We start from the raw sequence: 17,084 nt of genomic DNA, 5'->3' as shown, positions 1-17,084 counted from the left end.
TGCAGATTCATACTTTACGATATATAACATAACAAATATAGTTTGTATAAAACCACAAATAAATATGAATCTACTGATTATTAATTTATAGCTATCAAGCGTCAACATTTCTTTGAGGAAAGTTTGCAGATTAATATTATAACTACCATGATTTTTTAATGTTAACATTTTCAAAACTGGCTTCAGACCTCATTAAAAAGAAAGAGGAGCACATGGGTGGCTCAGTCGGTTGAGTGTCTGACTCTGGATTTTGGCTCAGGTCATGATCTCAGGGTGGTGGGATGGAGTCCCAAGTCGGGCTCCACACTCAGTGGGGAGTCAGCTTGAGATTCTCTCTTTCCATCTCCCTCTGTACCACCCCTTCATGTTCTCTCTCTCCCTCTTTCTCATAAATAAATAAGTAAATAAATCAATAAATCTTAAATTTAAAAAGAAGATAAAATATTAGGGATTTAGCTTAAGTCACATGCTTCTCATCTCTCTAGTTTCCTGAAGTACATCCATGTGTGTTTAAGATAAGTCCCAAATCCTGATTCAATATTCTAGACCTAGATTCCATATTAAATTCTCACATACCACACTTTTCATTACCATCAACCAACGACAAGTACAACAGAATGTGCAGTGTATCTCCTCAAACTGCTATTGACGAGGGTACCTTGAGCAGACTGGCTTTGAAGAATCAAAATAACCAAAATTTGAATAATCAAAATTTTTAATGATGGCCCTAAATCAGGAGGAAAAACATTAATTTCTACACTTCCATATAAGGAACTAGGCACATACTAGATTTTAATCATCTTTATGCTAAAATGACATGTTAAAATTTTTCTTTAATGGTATAAAATACAGGAATACAAAACACATTTATGTAACATTTGGTTGACTTCCTGTTGATGCTTCCCTTACGAATACATTTTTTCTGTATATAATCTAAAGACATTATATTGAAAGGAAAAATTGTGGATTAGTGTTTCTGTCATTTCTGGATGGAGCTAGAGAGTATAATGTTAAGTGAAATAAGTTAGAAAAAACAAATGCCATATGATTTCACTCACATGTGGAATTTAAGAAACAAAACAAATGGGCAAATGTAAAATAGAGAAAGAGAGAGAAACCAAGAAATAGACCCTTAATTTTAGAGAACGCACTGATGCTCACCAGAGGGGAGGTGGGTGGGGGGATGGGGGGAAATAGATTAAGAGCACACTATCATGATGAGCACGGAGCAACGTAGAAATGTATAGAACTGTTGAATCAACTTATTGTATACCTGAACCTAATACAACACTGTAAGTTAACTCTACTGTAATTAAAAGTAAAAAAAAAAAAACTTAATTAAAAAAATAATCCTCCATGTTCTCGTCAAGAATATTTTATATCTGTGATAAAATTCCACTGAAATTTCAGATGGAGATACACAGGCAGGGCTGAATTAAATACAGCATTGACTTCCAGTATCGTTTCTGACTTTTTAACAGCACTTGTTAAAAAACGAAGGAAGGTCTCTGCAATTTGTGATTATTTTAAATGTCTTTGATACTTTTGGGTTTTTCTCTCAGGGTAAAAGGAGAATATAGTTTGGTTGCCATGTGGGTCAGGAGCTTTGTAGCAGAGGCCCTTTGAGGAATAACTTAGTGGGGTCAGTAGGAATTAAAGGGGAGTGACAAATAGACCTGTATTCCCTCTGGGAGAATGAACTTTTGGAAATGGTTTTGCCTCTTTTATGCCTGAAGGCATATGAATATGTTCATATACGAGTTTTTCAGAAGCTGTATTTAATTCACTTCTATTTGTGTTCACAGACATAGGTACTGAGTTAATAGTTTAAGGGATGTATTTTTACTTTCTTTCTTAATAATATAATTTGGAAGCCTCACACATAGTAGAGTACAGAAATAGGATAAAGTCTCTCAAACACTGTTTGGCAAAGGAACATTTTTTTTTCTTTCTCCCTCTTTCTCTTTTTGTAATACTTCTTTTCTCTTACTTCCCATGTGTGGATTCCTGATGCAAAGACTTCAACATTAATTCACCATATGAAACAGCATAATTAACACTGTGAATCCCCTATACTTAGAGATCTTATTTCCTACCTCAAAAGCCAGGGAAGTAGGAGCCTCGTAACCAATGGCAGAAACAGATTAGGCTGCACCTCTGTTTTTAAAGATTAATTCAAATCATCAGAATAATGTGCAATCTAAGTCAATCAATTGGTGGTACTTTTTCACATAAGTCTGCCTTAAAAGCCAAAGTTTTAAAAATAATATATAATTTTATTTTTAAATGTTATCTCAAAAGGTGTTTTGAAGCTGTGGACAAGAATATCCCCAGTTGTATGTTTTTAATTAAATAAATGCATTAGTAATGCAAAGTGGAAAATGTCAGTATTGGTTAAAAGTAAGTGCCAACGGGGGCAGGTTTCTTTTCTGTTTCGTTCATGACTAGACTGTCAGAGTCTAGAACCGTGAGTGACCCCAGCAGTATTCCCTTGCTGAATGACTGAATCAACATTATTTAGATACCAAATATAAAAGACAGGGTTTTATGTTAGTATCAAAAAAGAATTAAAAAAAATCATTAGAGAAAAGAAAGGGTCTCCTACCTTTATTAGTAACAGATTTAAGAAATGGACTTCTAACAATATCACTTTTCCTAGTGTTGTTAATAGACATACTAGACCATTATTTTTACCTTTATAACTAAAACAATTAAAATTTGTTTCATATAGCCTGCTATAACTAGCATTTTTACCTATGAAAGTAATATCATAGGAACCATGTGTTAAGTGTTGAATTTTCCCCATAGTATCAAACTTAGAAAATACCTACTTCCGGGGCACCTGGGTGGCACAGCGGTTAAGCGTCTGCCTTCGGCTCAGGGCGTGATCTGGCGTTATGGGATCGAGCCCCACATCAGGCTCCTCTGCTATGAGCCTGCTTCTTCCTCTCCCACTCCCCCTGCTTGTGTTCCCTCTCTCACTGGCTGTCTCTGTCTCTGTCAAATAAATAAATAAAATCTTAAAAAAAAAAAAAAAGAAAATACCTACTTCCCTACAGTTACGTTCTTACTGATGTTGTAAAGAGTCAGCAAAGGGTAAAAAAGAAAACAAAAACAAAACAAAAAAAATCTCCTTATTAAAAACAAACAGGAGTACCGGGGTGGCTCAGTCAGTTAAGCATCTGCCTCTGGCTCAGGTCATGATCTCAGGGTCCTGGGATCCAGCCCCATGTCAGGCTCCTTGCTCAGCGGGGAACCTGTTTCTCCCTCTCCTTCCTGCTCATGCTCTCTCTCACTATCTCTGTCACTCTCTCTCAAGTAAATAAATAAAATCTTCAAAATTTTTTTAAAAAATAAAAAGAAATAAATATAAAAAGAACCAAAAATACTGCAGAACTTAATTAAATCTCTCCTAACGCCTCAAGGGGGCAGTGAATTAAAAAAAAAAAAAAATGACATGCGCTGCTCTTCTCAAAAATGATTAGACTTCCATATATGCATTCTAATAGGAATCCTATTCTTTCTAATGATATTTTATCTATGATAATTACTTTCATTTTTAAGAATATTTTCTTTTGTGAAAAATATTGATGCAAAATGTGTTTACTAAGTTTTCTTTTTAAGGTAAAGGAAGTCCTCAAAAAAAAAAAAAAAATCCTGTTTAGAATAGCTAATGACCCAAATGCTTCCTGTTGCTGTCTTGACAGTTAGGGCCACAGAGGACAGTGGGACTAGAAGTGAATTAGTAGCACTCATCCTCACCACAGCCATGAGTAGTCAATTTACATCTTTAACCACAGCATGAGCTTCGGAGTACTGTTATCCTCAGAGTACATGTAGTTCATGCCAAATTGATTTGATTTGTAATCTAGTTCAATGAAATGCAAGGGAACCCATAGAAAACCAGCTTTAAATGATGTTATCAGGGGAATTTCCTCTGCGATGGAGTTTGACTTCTCAAGTTGGTGTTTAAGGCCACAGAGGAAGTGTTGCTTGTTTTTTTGTCTGTTTTCTTTTTCTATCAGGAACCCAAATTACCTTCCTTTCACTCAGGGAAGACTGAAGCCAAGAGCTACCCTCTTGAATTTATTCTGGCTTATATTCCAAAACTACACTGCAGCCCTCTAAAAGTGCTTAAGCTTCATTTGATGAAAAGCTTTGGAATAAAATAAGTAAATGTGTTCCAAAATATTACCTCCAAATAAAAGCAATTTCAGAATTTCTATCATACACATTTCATTGCTATTCTAAAGAAAATGAATTTTAGAATAAATTTCTACTGGATACTTTATAGGATGGGTACTGTAAATGTATATATTCTCATATTTTAGTGTAAGTACCCTGGAATTTAATTTAGTTAAATTTGGAGGGTGTTTTCCCAGACAGTATAAAAGGGATGAATAATGTCTCCAATCTAATTTTATACTTAGATGACAGGAGGTGTCTTGAAGAAAACATGGCTATCTAAGACGTGTTCACCTCGATATTTATATATCCTAGCAGATACATACCTATGAAAAATTACCATCGGGTAGAAGGGGAAGACTCATGTATAAAGTGGATTCTAGCATTTTTATGTGTTATCGAACCTCATTATTCCATAGAGATTCTCAACGTGGAAAGAAAATTATTTTAAAATAAAATCTTATACCTAACAAAAATATATAACTTTCAAATTATTCTTCCTAGCCATGACTTTACTCAGCTATCAGTCAATAAAATTGATTGCCAGTTTTTCAGAGTGGTAGATTCTAAAAGGAAACACAAAATGAGTAAATTGCCAGTATGGCTTTGTTTTAAGCACAATGATTTTATATAAGTAGAAATATGCAAGAAGTGGTCCTCATTGTTGGAAAATTATTTTATGTCTCAACTTAATTTATTACATGGAAATAAATTACTTTATTCATAAGTAGGAAAAAAAGAAAAAGAACGGATAATCTAGTTACACATTATTTGGGTTAAAAATGAGGTAGCATTATGGGATTTATTATTGGGGTATGGCTCAAGAGCATATAACTACATACTTAAATCAGTTTTGTTACTATGATCGCAGCTGGAATGTTGGGGTCCTCAGTCTAAAAGTGACAAGAAAGAGTGGAAAAAGATGTCCTAAAAACCTCTCTCATTTTTTTTTCAATGAGTAGTATTCTTATTAGCTATGGAATTTCCAGTGTTGGAATGTTAACCAGTTTAGGTGGTAGATCTCACACCAATGCCTGGTGTGAGAAGGCAAATGAAAATCCAGAAGGACAAAAAAAAAGAAAGAGAAAAGAGAAAAAGAAAGAAAAAGTCTATTGACATTAAATGTGAAGGGACACGATAAATCAAATTAGCAGACTAATTTATAGTCTACCTTTAATAGCAGTTGGAGGAGGAAAGCCAAAACCAATAAAGTGCCACTGATTATTACAACTTTGCTTAAAACAAAAAGTAGAGTGAATACAAAAACTATACAGAGCCAAGATGAGCTGAATACTACAATGGGCATCTGTGTATGTGCATATTTATAACTTTGATCAAATCATCCTTAGGCGTATTTAATCCTGCAAGACCAGAATCTCAGGAGAATGGATTCTCTCCATAAAGTTGAATCAATGATGGGCCAGGGCCTAAAGTCCCCTGTGTCAAACAGTTGCAGACAGAAGCTAACTTAATGAGTCTGTGGGACTACGAAGAGATGCACTGAAGCGATTAGATAAATTATTTGAGATGTCTTGAAAGTAATAGTTTTCTCAGTGTAATATGAATTTAAAATAAATATGATTCTGGTGCTCTGAGAACTAAAGCCGAATCCTGTTATTTGCATATCAATAGAGTTATTCTATCATTTCCATTTCAATGTTGTTAAATACATATTGAAGTCTTCATTCAATGATATATTTGATGTTAAAAGAAGTATTGATATTCTCCAATTTTATACAAAATGGCACCCTAGTCCTCTATTTACTTTACTCTGTTTGCCCTAATAGCGCTAATAATTATATACACAAATATCTGTACCTAGAAACATTATGACATTTATTGATAAATTTTAATCTCTTCCTTCCACAAATGTCAACCACTTAAGAGCATAGATATCCTCATTTGCTTCATTCACAGCAACCGGCACAACAAATGAATGAATGAGCTGAAACATTAAATAGCTCAGTGGGTATGACCAAGGCTGTTGTCTCTTGGACTAAATGCAGAAGAATGCCCTAGAACAGTAATGGTCCTATTCCCAGGCTGGTGCCAGAGAGAAATTACATACTTGTGAGGGCTTCAATAAAGAGGGTGGAAAACAAAGGACTTTGGACTCTTGACTGTCATTTGGCACTGAGATCACTGAACTCTCAATAGAAAAAATGGAGGCTATTTGGAAAACTTTGGAATTTTATTCCAAGGTCATACTACCACACCAAACTCATGCTGTACAGAGCTACTGAAATTAGCAGTGAAAAAAAGACTTTTTTTCCTTTTGTAAGTACTCCACTGGGAAGAAAGTGATGATTTAGAACATGTGGGGTTTTACTAGCTTTGGCCACAGGGAGATTGGAAGGATGAAAACAGAAACCAGCAGGAAGGCATAAAAGAAGAAAGGAGTAGGAAAAGTAATAGAAAAGGACCCCCCCCAGGTACAATGCAAAGGTATAAAAAACATAGTAAAACATATAATTAATATAGAAATAATATAATTTTAAAATAATAGTATACTCATCCAGATACTAAATATATTCATATTTGGCTAAGTGTAAGACAGACACAGGGTACTTTTCAGTAGTGGTTTTGCTTCTCCCCATTCCACATATTCTGAACCTTGACAATAGGAGCACTGGGAGAGCAACCCCAGTGGAGATTAAATCCCTAAATAAGGAAGAACACGACCTTAAGGACATGACAGTTTGGGTGTTAAAGGAAATGTGAAAGGATTTTTCCCTTTCTGGTTGATGAGACTGGATCATCCACTTATGCCTACATTAAAAATGATAAAAAGAAATGTCACACTCACACATTTTCGACAGCTCAGAGTATTTAGGAGATGACTAACTTCACCCAAACATACCTCAAGAAGAACACATAGACCTGCCTACACAGTCTCATTCCCGTCTTCCCTCCCCACCCGTGTCTCTGTGTCTCTGTCTCTCTCAGAACCAGCTGATGAATTTAATAAGAAATTGTTTTCATAGTAGAGTTCAATGAGTTCTATTCTCTAGTATTGTTTTTACACATTGTAAATACAGAAACAGGTCATTAAGCTGTGAGTTAAGTGAAATTCACATGAATGCCAGTGAATTAAAGATCCACGTAAATATGATGATCTGTGTATAATAATGGGAAAATATTCCATCTTTATTTTACTTTTTAAAAGTTAGAATAGCTTTCCCTCATGCATGAAAACATCTTTAAATTGATTTCTGAGCTTACAGAACTAAATGACTTGGCTTTTCTCATTAACTGCCTAAAATCTGACTTAAGAGAAATAGCAATCTCCTTTTTTTACAGTTCTGCACCAGGAAAAATATCTAAGAATTATTGATATTTTGTAATTATTTCTTCCACTATCTATTTACCACAAGAATGATCTAGCTGTAAAAAAAAATTTAAATAAAAAAAAATTTAAAAAGAGAGCTCCTGGGTGGCACAGCGGTTAAAGCGTCTGCCTTCGGCTCAGGGCGTGATCCCGGAGTTACGGGATCGAGCCCCACATCAGGCTCCTCTGCTATGAGCCTGTTTCTTCCTCTCCCACTCCCCCTGCTTGTGTTCCCTCTCTCGCTGGCTGTCTCTATCTCTGTCAAATAAATAAATAAAATCTTTAAAAAAAATTTAAAAAGAATGATCTAGCTATTATATTTCCCAGTTTTGTTTTGTTTTGTTTTCCCCTCTATATTCTGCTTACTCTGGGAAGACAGATCTTTTAAGTAAATACACAGGTTTTGTTATTTCTCTCCACATTTCTAAAGTAATAGAGAAAACTGTGTACATACCTTAAATTACAAAATCAGTGTGTATACAAACCTATAATATTAATTTGTGTATTTTAAATTATAAAATATTCACATATTTATAAATCTCTTGAATAAGAGTCTTCTAAAGTTTGCTCTCTTAAAAATTGCAGATATCCTTTGTGCTACACTTATTAGTCTGGAACTTCAAATTGCTAACGAAATTCCCAAGAGGGCTACACATGGAAGTAGGATGGGGCAGGGCTTAGCCAAGTGCACTGGTTATCTTTATATCTGACTGAGAGGTTATCAGACAACTAGGAATAGGCAGATAACCAATTAGGATATCACTTCATCTGTACTTCTGGACTGAATTCAATTCTGCCAAAACATCTGAATTGATAAATTGTAGTCTCTGTATCTGCTCTCATCCCCTTGGGGTCTTTTAGAAACATATTACAACAACAGGCCTTTGTAATTATTAATGAAGCCACATGAACATTTCTGTGATGAAGAGATACTTTATAAAGATGTGCATATCTCCGATTCTTACTGTGTCCAGAGAGATTTACACATAGGAACTTGATATAAACAAAGTGTTTAAGTTTACCCATTGAAATTCTAACTCCCTTCCTCTTCTGCTCCCCATTAACTGATTCATATGCAAGTCCATTTACAACCAAGTCTGATAGTTCCATGTCAACACTGTTTCAAAAGAATATAACAAAAATATAAATGAAAAAAGTAATTTGATACAATTTTAGATTAAATGGAAATAAATGATAAAATCATGTCTAAATATGAAACACAATAAGAAGACATTCATTTGGGGGAAATTAAGAGATAGAAATTAATTTCATTTGAATATTTACAATGATTTTCATGCAATGCTATTTAAAAGTGATGAATTTCATACATATAGATAGAGTTGGCCTTTCCTTGTTTTAGTTTCAGGCTCAGATTTTTCTTCAATGAACTGTAGGAAAAGAAAATAAAACTGTACATACTCCAGGAGAAATGATAACTTATTTCCAGCCAACAATGGAAAAGAAATCATTTTTACTTTTTCTTCTTGTATGTTTTTTTCTTTTTAAATTCCCAGCTAGAATTCATACTCCTCTCTCCCACCATGATGACCAAAGATTTGGTATTGAAAGATTCCATTTGGAATTTTCTTTCATGTCACTGATACTTTCAACACCATTCACAATAAATACTTTCTAGGCAGCTTTGTTGAGTTTGACATACAACGCATCTCACATATGTATAGTAATTTGACAAGTAAAACATATATAAATGCCATGAAACTATCATCACCACCAAGATTGTGAATTTCCATCATCCCCAGAAGTCCCCCTGCTCCTCTCCGTGCTCTCCACTCCCAACCACTGATGCCCTCTGTCATTATAGACTAGTTTATGACTTCGAGAATTAGGCATCCATGGGAACATAGAACATGAACTATGACTTTTGTCTGGCTTCATCCACTCTGCCTGATTATTTTGAGATGTCTCCATGTTGTTGTGCACATCATTCCCTTTTATTTTTGAACATTTCATTGCATGGCTATACCACAATGTTTTTATGCTCGTCTGCTAATGGGCATATGGGTTCCTCAGTTGATGCTATCACAAATAAAACTGCTGTGAACATTCATATACAAATCTTTGCATGAACATATGCTTTTATTTCTTTTAGGTATATATTTAAGAATGAAGTGGCATGGTCATACGGTGAGTGTATGTTTAACATTAAAAAAAAAATGCCAAGCTGATTTCCAGAAACTGTTGTGGAATTTTATTAATTTTAGAATTTTAAGGAACTCACTGTGGTTTTAAATTGCATCTCCCTAATGATGTTGAATAGCTTTTTACATTCTTATTTTTCATCTGTGTATCTTTTTGGTTAGAGTGACTGTTCAGATATTTTTCTTTCATTTTATTGGGTTTTCCTAGTATTGAATTTTCAGAGTTCTTTATATATTCTGAGTACATGTCCTTTATCAGATGCATGATTTGCAAACGATTTCTTTCCAGATGCTGGCTTGACTTAAATCCTTTTAATTGTATTGTGAGAATATAATTAGAATATGGTCTATCTTGTTAAATGTTCCATGCGGTGTACTTGACACAATGTGTTATGAATAATGTTTCCAATAAGCTGTATATATTAATATAACAACATCACAAAGAGAAGCCAACTTATTGTGTAATACGCATCGGTGACTTGGATCATTGAAAAACTGATGACTCTCAAAACCGAAGAACTCCCATATTTTTACTGCTAACACAGTTAATCAGCAGCAAAATAAAATTAGGGAGAAATGGTCCTTGATGTGAGATAGACACTTGTGTAATATCAGTTCCACTAATCCTGTATAATTCTGTCCACTTCCCTCACATGCACAGAAGGGGAAGTAACACCTCCTGTGTGGATTTTTAGGGAGACTAAATGATGTCACTGATGTGTAAGCACTCGGCACACACTAAGTGCTTGCTCATTATCAGTAGCTTGTCCATGACCCTGAATTCAACCCTGCCCCAAACATGCACACACGAAGAAATAACTCACGTGAGAAGATAAAGGTCAGAGAGATGTGAGTTGCAAAGTATCTCGAGCAGCTAATTGAGTGTCACAGAGAAGCTCTAAGTCTCTGTTCCTACAGATGAGAGGACAGTCTGCTCTTGGTCAAACCCTCGTGTGGAAGAGTCACACCGGCCTACTAGAATGAACACACGGAACCCTCAAGGACTCTAAAAACCCTGGTACATTATCTGTAATGATGTAGGTCATGAAAAATGATCCTGATAAACTTGAGAGGCAGATGAGAGACTGCGTGAAGTTTTAATATGTTAAATATATTTGAATAACTAGTTCTTATAATTTTTTAAATAGAATATGATATGAAAAATTGGTTTTATATGTTGTGAGAATAAATAAAATCCTAGGAAAAACCACTAAAGTTTCAAAAAAACCCTTTCATATAAGGGAGGGTAAACCATTTCACAAGCAAACTCTATATTATGCAGTAGTATCTTAAAATGTAATTTGAGAAAAGATGAACTATTGAGCTGATGTCACATCATTTTTAACCCTTCGTTTAATGAACAATTGATTAAAGTAGAAAAACTAATTTTAGAAATATTGTCTGTGGTAACACTGTTTGGACTGAGGGTATATAAAGACTCAGAGAAATGTGCCATGTGCTCAGATGGTGAAAAACACAGTTCAAGGCAGTCTCTGATCTTTGGAGTGTAAAGATCACTTTGATTAACTTAAGTATAAATAATTAATGTAATTAGGAATCCTTAGCAGAGGATTTCAAAGTAAAAGTAATGTTGCCAGTCATGAAGTAATCCTGGAAAATGATATAACAGTTTTTCATAAACAGATCTCAAAAAGCAGAAAGCTGATAGATCACTAGATATATTTGTTTAAGAAGTAGGATAGGGGTGCCTGGGTGGCTCAGTCAGTTAAGCGTGTGCCTTTGGCTCAGAGCATGATACCAGGGTCCTGGGATTGAGTTCCATGTGGGGCTCCCTGCTCAGTGTGGAGCCTGCTTCTCCCTCTGCCTGCTCTTCCCCCTGCTTGTGCTCTTGTTCTTTCTCTCTCACTCTCTGTCACTCAAATAAATAAATAAAATCTTAAAAAAAAAAAGTAGGATAAAGGCCATAAAATTCCAAAAATATTCAAGAACTGTATGCTATCTTACTGAGCTTAGCATCTAGTTTGGCAAGTAAAACAAAACAAAGCAAAACCAAAAACATGTAAATAAAATGCAAAATTTAATAAAGAATAAAACTGTGCACTGATGCTTAAATGCAGGGATGGCATAATCCACCTAAAACAGATACCAGGTGGAATTTGTGCTGGTGTAAGGGAGGAGAAAGCACCGGAGGAAGGTTTCGGGGCCCTACATGCTGAACTAATTGAGAGAACGTTTCTCCCAGGTTACATGGCAGACCATCATAATCCTTATGAAGTCAAGGGCAGAACAACAGAACAGCTCAAGAATCATGAAATGGGTGGGAGGTAGCACCTTACCTGAGACCCTATTTGTCTTTGTCTATGAAAACCGATCACAATCTCCCACCATTGTATGCAGGGGTTGGCCTGGCACAGGTGATCGTCTACACTGAATGCAGGTTTGCCTTTTGTGCTTGCAACTATTCCAAATAGATTTTCTTGCAACTCATCTGTAACTAAAATTCTCTGTCTCTGAAAGATTACAGCTGCAAGAAACCCAGTCTTTGATAAAACACACCTTCACCTTCCTTAATTATATATAAATCATACGAAAACATTTCCTCACGGTCCGAAAGATGAACAAGTCAAGAAAGGAAAGGGAGTGTATTAGGAAAACTGCTGTCAGGAAAGAAGACAACATCTCATGTTGGAAATGAGTATTCCTTTTGACACTGATTCACTATAGGAAATAGAAGAGGTGATTGAAAAATAAATTATTCACCCCCCTACAAAATTCATGAGACAACTGAATATTACTTATGAGCTTCTCTCGTGTCTTCTGGGTACTAGAGCACCGTTTTTAGTCTACCCAGCACATCAATATGCTTTGGAAAGTTTGGAATATATTTTAGATGGGCATGCTGAGAGTAGAAACAAGAATTTCAGCTTCTAACTTACAAATCGGTCTGATAGAAGGAGTCGGTAGCCTTGGGAGTTGGGTCACCGTGCTGGGCGAGAATGATCTTCACACTCAGCTTAGCATAAAAGCAAGGGAACATAAGGATTCAGAGCTAGTGCCCCCCCTTCTGATTATTACTGCTCCCACATCCAGTGGATACAGAGAAAAGATGGACATAAAAGGTTAGCCTCCCCATTTCTAATCTACGATATTTGTGAGAAGAACAATCATGATGACAGAAGAGTGACAAATGCAGACAAACTCACAGAAATAAAGTCTGTTACATAAGGGAAGACAACGCCAAGTGCAGAGTAGGGTCTCCTGTCCTCACACATCCTTGAGGACTGTGGAAGCCCCATCAAAAAAACAAAACAAAACAACAACAACAAAGAACCTGTTGTCAGGGAGAGGGGAACTCTGAATTTTATCTCCTTTTTTAGTGTCATAAACATCATCTTAGCTGAGAATCTAGCTAAGGAGTGAATCTTTGCTGCAGGGACAGTGGCCTCGCAGAGGGCTTCAGAGACAGCCTCGTCCTGCAGACAATGGAACTCAGACTGACACTTCAACACAGGAAACGTGTCGGTTACCACTGGTACCTCAGCAAGACCACGGACCATCTGAAGACAAGGAATGTCATGCCAAAGGAAGTTTCAGCTTAAAAACATTATCCAGCAAATATGTCATTAGACTCGTAAGAAAAAGACATTTTGAGATACGCAAAAGAAATAAAAGAATAAGATATCATTTCTAAAAATGAAGAGCAAGAAAGGTAATTAATAAGAGTTAAAAAAATAATTAGAAAAATAAGTGTCATGATGCCCTGAACATGAGAATTTTAACAATGTTTCTGTGATGGCTGTTCATTGAATATACTGTCCATGAAGCATTTACTAAGTGCCAGACATTTCATTAAGCTCTTTAGTTACAGTAATAAGAGTCAATCTGTGTGTATATCAGTTGTGTGAGGTAAGTACTCCTAGACCCAATTTCTGCCCCCACAGTCTCACTGAAGGTTCACAGCTGTTAAGTAACTTCTCTGTGAGCAGGCTTACCTTCCTGTGTGTGTTTGTGTCTATGAAAAAGTTTATAAATATTAGTAAAAAAAAAAAAAAGAAAGAAAAGAAGAAAAAGAATGACGTTTATAACCCCAATTAATAAATACTAAAAAGGTGTTGGGTAGGCAAACATTCTCTATTCCTCCTTTTACACAATAAAGAGTAAAAACCTCCATGATTATATGAAATATATGAATCCATATTTTTCACTGGTGAAATGTTATGGCGCTTCTGGACATGGACAGAACTCCAAACAAGAAGTCAAATCAAATCAAGTTCTGGACAGATGCTCAGGTTGTAACTTTGTAGAGAAGAAGATCAGCTTGTGAATTCTAGGTAAGTTACTTTGTTGTGATCTGTTAAGCCCACATCCTCTCAGCATAGGTTCTAATGCCTGATCACTGCAAAACCAAATTTGTAAGAACTTTTTTGTCTGCTTCTCATAAGAAGACCCCTCCTTTAATAAATCATCAATGTCTTACCAACTACTTCTGCAAAGCATATACTTAGGACATGGCCACTTGGAGTATTTGGCTTCAGAAGGATTTTTACTTCACATCTTCTCATAGAAACATGGCTGATCCCACTAGAAATCTGCCATCTAGCTGGGGAAACGATGTTAGTACAAGACAAAATCAATGGACAAAATTGTGCATTAATAAAGCAATGTATTATTCAGTGCTATTAGAAGACAAGGGATTTATAATGGGTGGGTGTGTATGCAGTTCCATTATTGTGTAATAAGGGTAAAATATCTTTAGGTTAGCAAGGTTGCAATGTATAGGGGAGAATTTATAAGTCAGGCTTGAAGGAGGCCCCAAGGGATGGGAAGGGAGGGTATAGAGGAATCCAGAAGTCACTTTACAAACAATATAAGCCACAGCAAAGGTAATGTGCACTAGCCACACTTGGGGTGGAGGGTATAACCCAGAAGAAAGGACACATATGAGATGCCTGAGTGGCTTAGTTGATTAGGCATCTGCCTTGGACTCAGGTCATGATCCCAGGGTCCTGGGATTCAGTCCTGCATCGGGTTCCTTGTTCAGCAGGGAGCCTGCTTCTCCCTCTGCCTCTGCCTGCCACTCCCCCTGCTTGTACTCTCTCTCTCTGACAAATACATAAATAACTAAAATTTAAAGAAAGGAGACACAGAATCAAGCGGTTTTTCAGACTGAGCTTGAGGTTAAACTTCATCAAAACATTTTGGAGTTCAAATATCTGGTATGTGATAGTCTGTGTTGCAACTGGGAACTGACGTGGGATGAAGATGGTGGTTATCTGTGTTAAAAATCCAGTATCCTAATGGTCAACTAGAAACCAAGATCCGTAAGGAAATAAAAGATATGACACATAAATGAAGGGAGGATTTTTCTAAAGATTTTATTTATTTATTTATTTATTTATTTGAGAGAGAGAGAAAGAGAGAGACAGTCTGGACTCGAGGGGAGTGGGGAGCAGAGGGAGAGCGGCAGAGGGAGAAGGAGAGGGACAGGCAGACTCCACACTGGGCTTAGAGCCTGACTCAGGGCTCGATTTCATAACCCTGAAATCATGACCCGAGCTGAGAACAAGAGCTAGATACTTAACCGACTGAGCCACACAGGCACCCTAAAGGAAGGCGCTTATAATGAAGCATTCCGAAAATGGAACACATGGAATTAGCCACAGCAGTCACCTTTTCCTAGGTTAATGTCCTCTGGGCTTGCATATAAGAAGTAGTGAATGTCAAATATTCTAAAAATCTCTGTAAGCCTGCCTTACAAAGCACTGATTAAAAGAACTGAATACCAATGTAACCAACAGATTTCCTTTTCATTTATCTGTTACTGAGAATACTAAGCATTTCCTTATCTCCATCACTTTCAGAAGTTCTCTTGCTAGGTGCCTATCTATACATATTCATCACTCTGACAGCAGAATCGAGAATAAAAATTCAGATAAGAAAACATGATGTGCATTGCTTTATCCTTTAAATATGAGATATACATAAAAATAGACCTACAAAGACAGCTTCTTAGAATGAGCACTAAAAATAAGCACAATGTATATTCACTTTTATCCTGATAAGCGTAGAGGAACGGCACATACGATCATTTGCATTGTGGATATTCTTAATTCCTCTTCTCCTAAAAGTCAATAATAAAAGAGCGCATCCAAAAGAAATCCTAGATTTGCTTGTCTAGGTGATTATACTTCTAGAAATTAATCACACCCACTGCCACTCAGGCAGTGAGAAGATTGGTCCAAACACACAGAGAGAAGACTGTTGAAGTCATACCAATTCTTGAGCTGAGTGTCTGGATGAGGCTTCGTTGTAAACTCAAATACTCCGAAGACCAGGGACAGGTTCAATATTGAGTAAATTCTGTCATCACTACTCTCCTTTTATAAGTACTGTTCTCTGAGTTATACCTTACAGCATGTTTGGCCACTCTGCACTATGTACTGCATTTCATTGGTCAGACTAGTAAAATTATTTTAAAATTTAACTGTATTATGCAACTAATAGGATTCCTGAAGAAGCCAAAAACTTAGATGGGTTAATTTGGGATTGTTTTATTGCAAGATGTTTTCTACTTTCATTATTAAGCATGTCAAGGATTCCAGGAATAATGAGTACTTATTTTGAGGTAGATGTTGCTAGAAAAGACAAACTGAATATGTCCAGGGATTTTTTAAAATCACATGTATCATTCTCTTGTTCTTCTAAATTTATATGATCAAGGGTGATAAATTAATTGAAAAAATATCCAATGGCATCAAAGGATATTTTTCAAGGAACAAAACAATTGAATATAAACGCAAACCAGTTATTTTTCATCCAATTTTCAATTTTATCTTACCATATTCAATTAGAAGTATGTGTGTTCACATCTAATCCCCCACCTTCTTCCAAAATCAGAAGACAAACAGCTGAGAAATACAAGGCTTGGAGAGATTCCAAATTTTCCCACCCAGACTTTTTTGAAAGTTCTGTTGAGAAGCTAAGAGTGAAAACATGACTAACATATTGAACTGTGATGCTTGTCCTTTGATTTATTTCTGAGTCTAAGACATAATTTGGTTTCTGAGCAATACAGTAGCGTAAGTCCTTGTAACTTGAACCCCAAGTCACTCCAACAGGACCTTTCAAACAAGTATGTTTCCTACCATCTAGCTCTCTGAGAAGCCAGGGCCTTAACCAGGGGCATTTGCTTTTCAGGTAAGGACATCTCTGCCCTGCCCTGCCCTACTCCTTCCTTCCTGTTAACAGGTGTCCAGGCAGAAGTATACTGACAAGGGTCTCTTCAGAGGGAAAAAGAGCCCAAGTGAATCGATTTGCATATCAAAATGTTTTTGCTGTTACATACAAATCTGCCCCCAATATATATAAAGGGATAAACAAAATGTCTACCATTAATTTATAGTCTCAGATACTATGTCAGTTCAATAACAATGCTCACTTTTTAATGACAC

At 36.1% G+C, this 17,084-nt stretch overlaps 1 protein-coding gene across 1 annotated transcript in view; it reads right to left on the bottom strand.

Annotated features, from left to right (window-relative positions):
• Positions 1–17,084, bottom strand: part of PCDH15 (protocadherin related 15) — a 1,630,853-nt gene that overhangs the window by 969,464 nt on the left and 644,305 nt on the right. The gene's annotated exons all lie outside the window — the stretch shown is intronic.

The sequence above is a fragment of the Ursus americanus genome, chromosome 6 (genome assembly GCF_024610735.1).
Source record: "Ursus americanus isolate L20-20 chromosome 6, mUrsAme1.1.p, whole genome shotgun sequence".
Taxonomy (NCBI): Eukaryota; Metazoa; Chordata; class Mammalia; order Carnivora; family Ursidae; genus Ursus; species Ursus americanus.
Note: the sequence above shows the minus strand (reverse complement) of the source record. Positions and strands in the feature narration are given on the sequence as shown.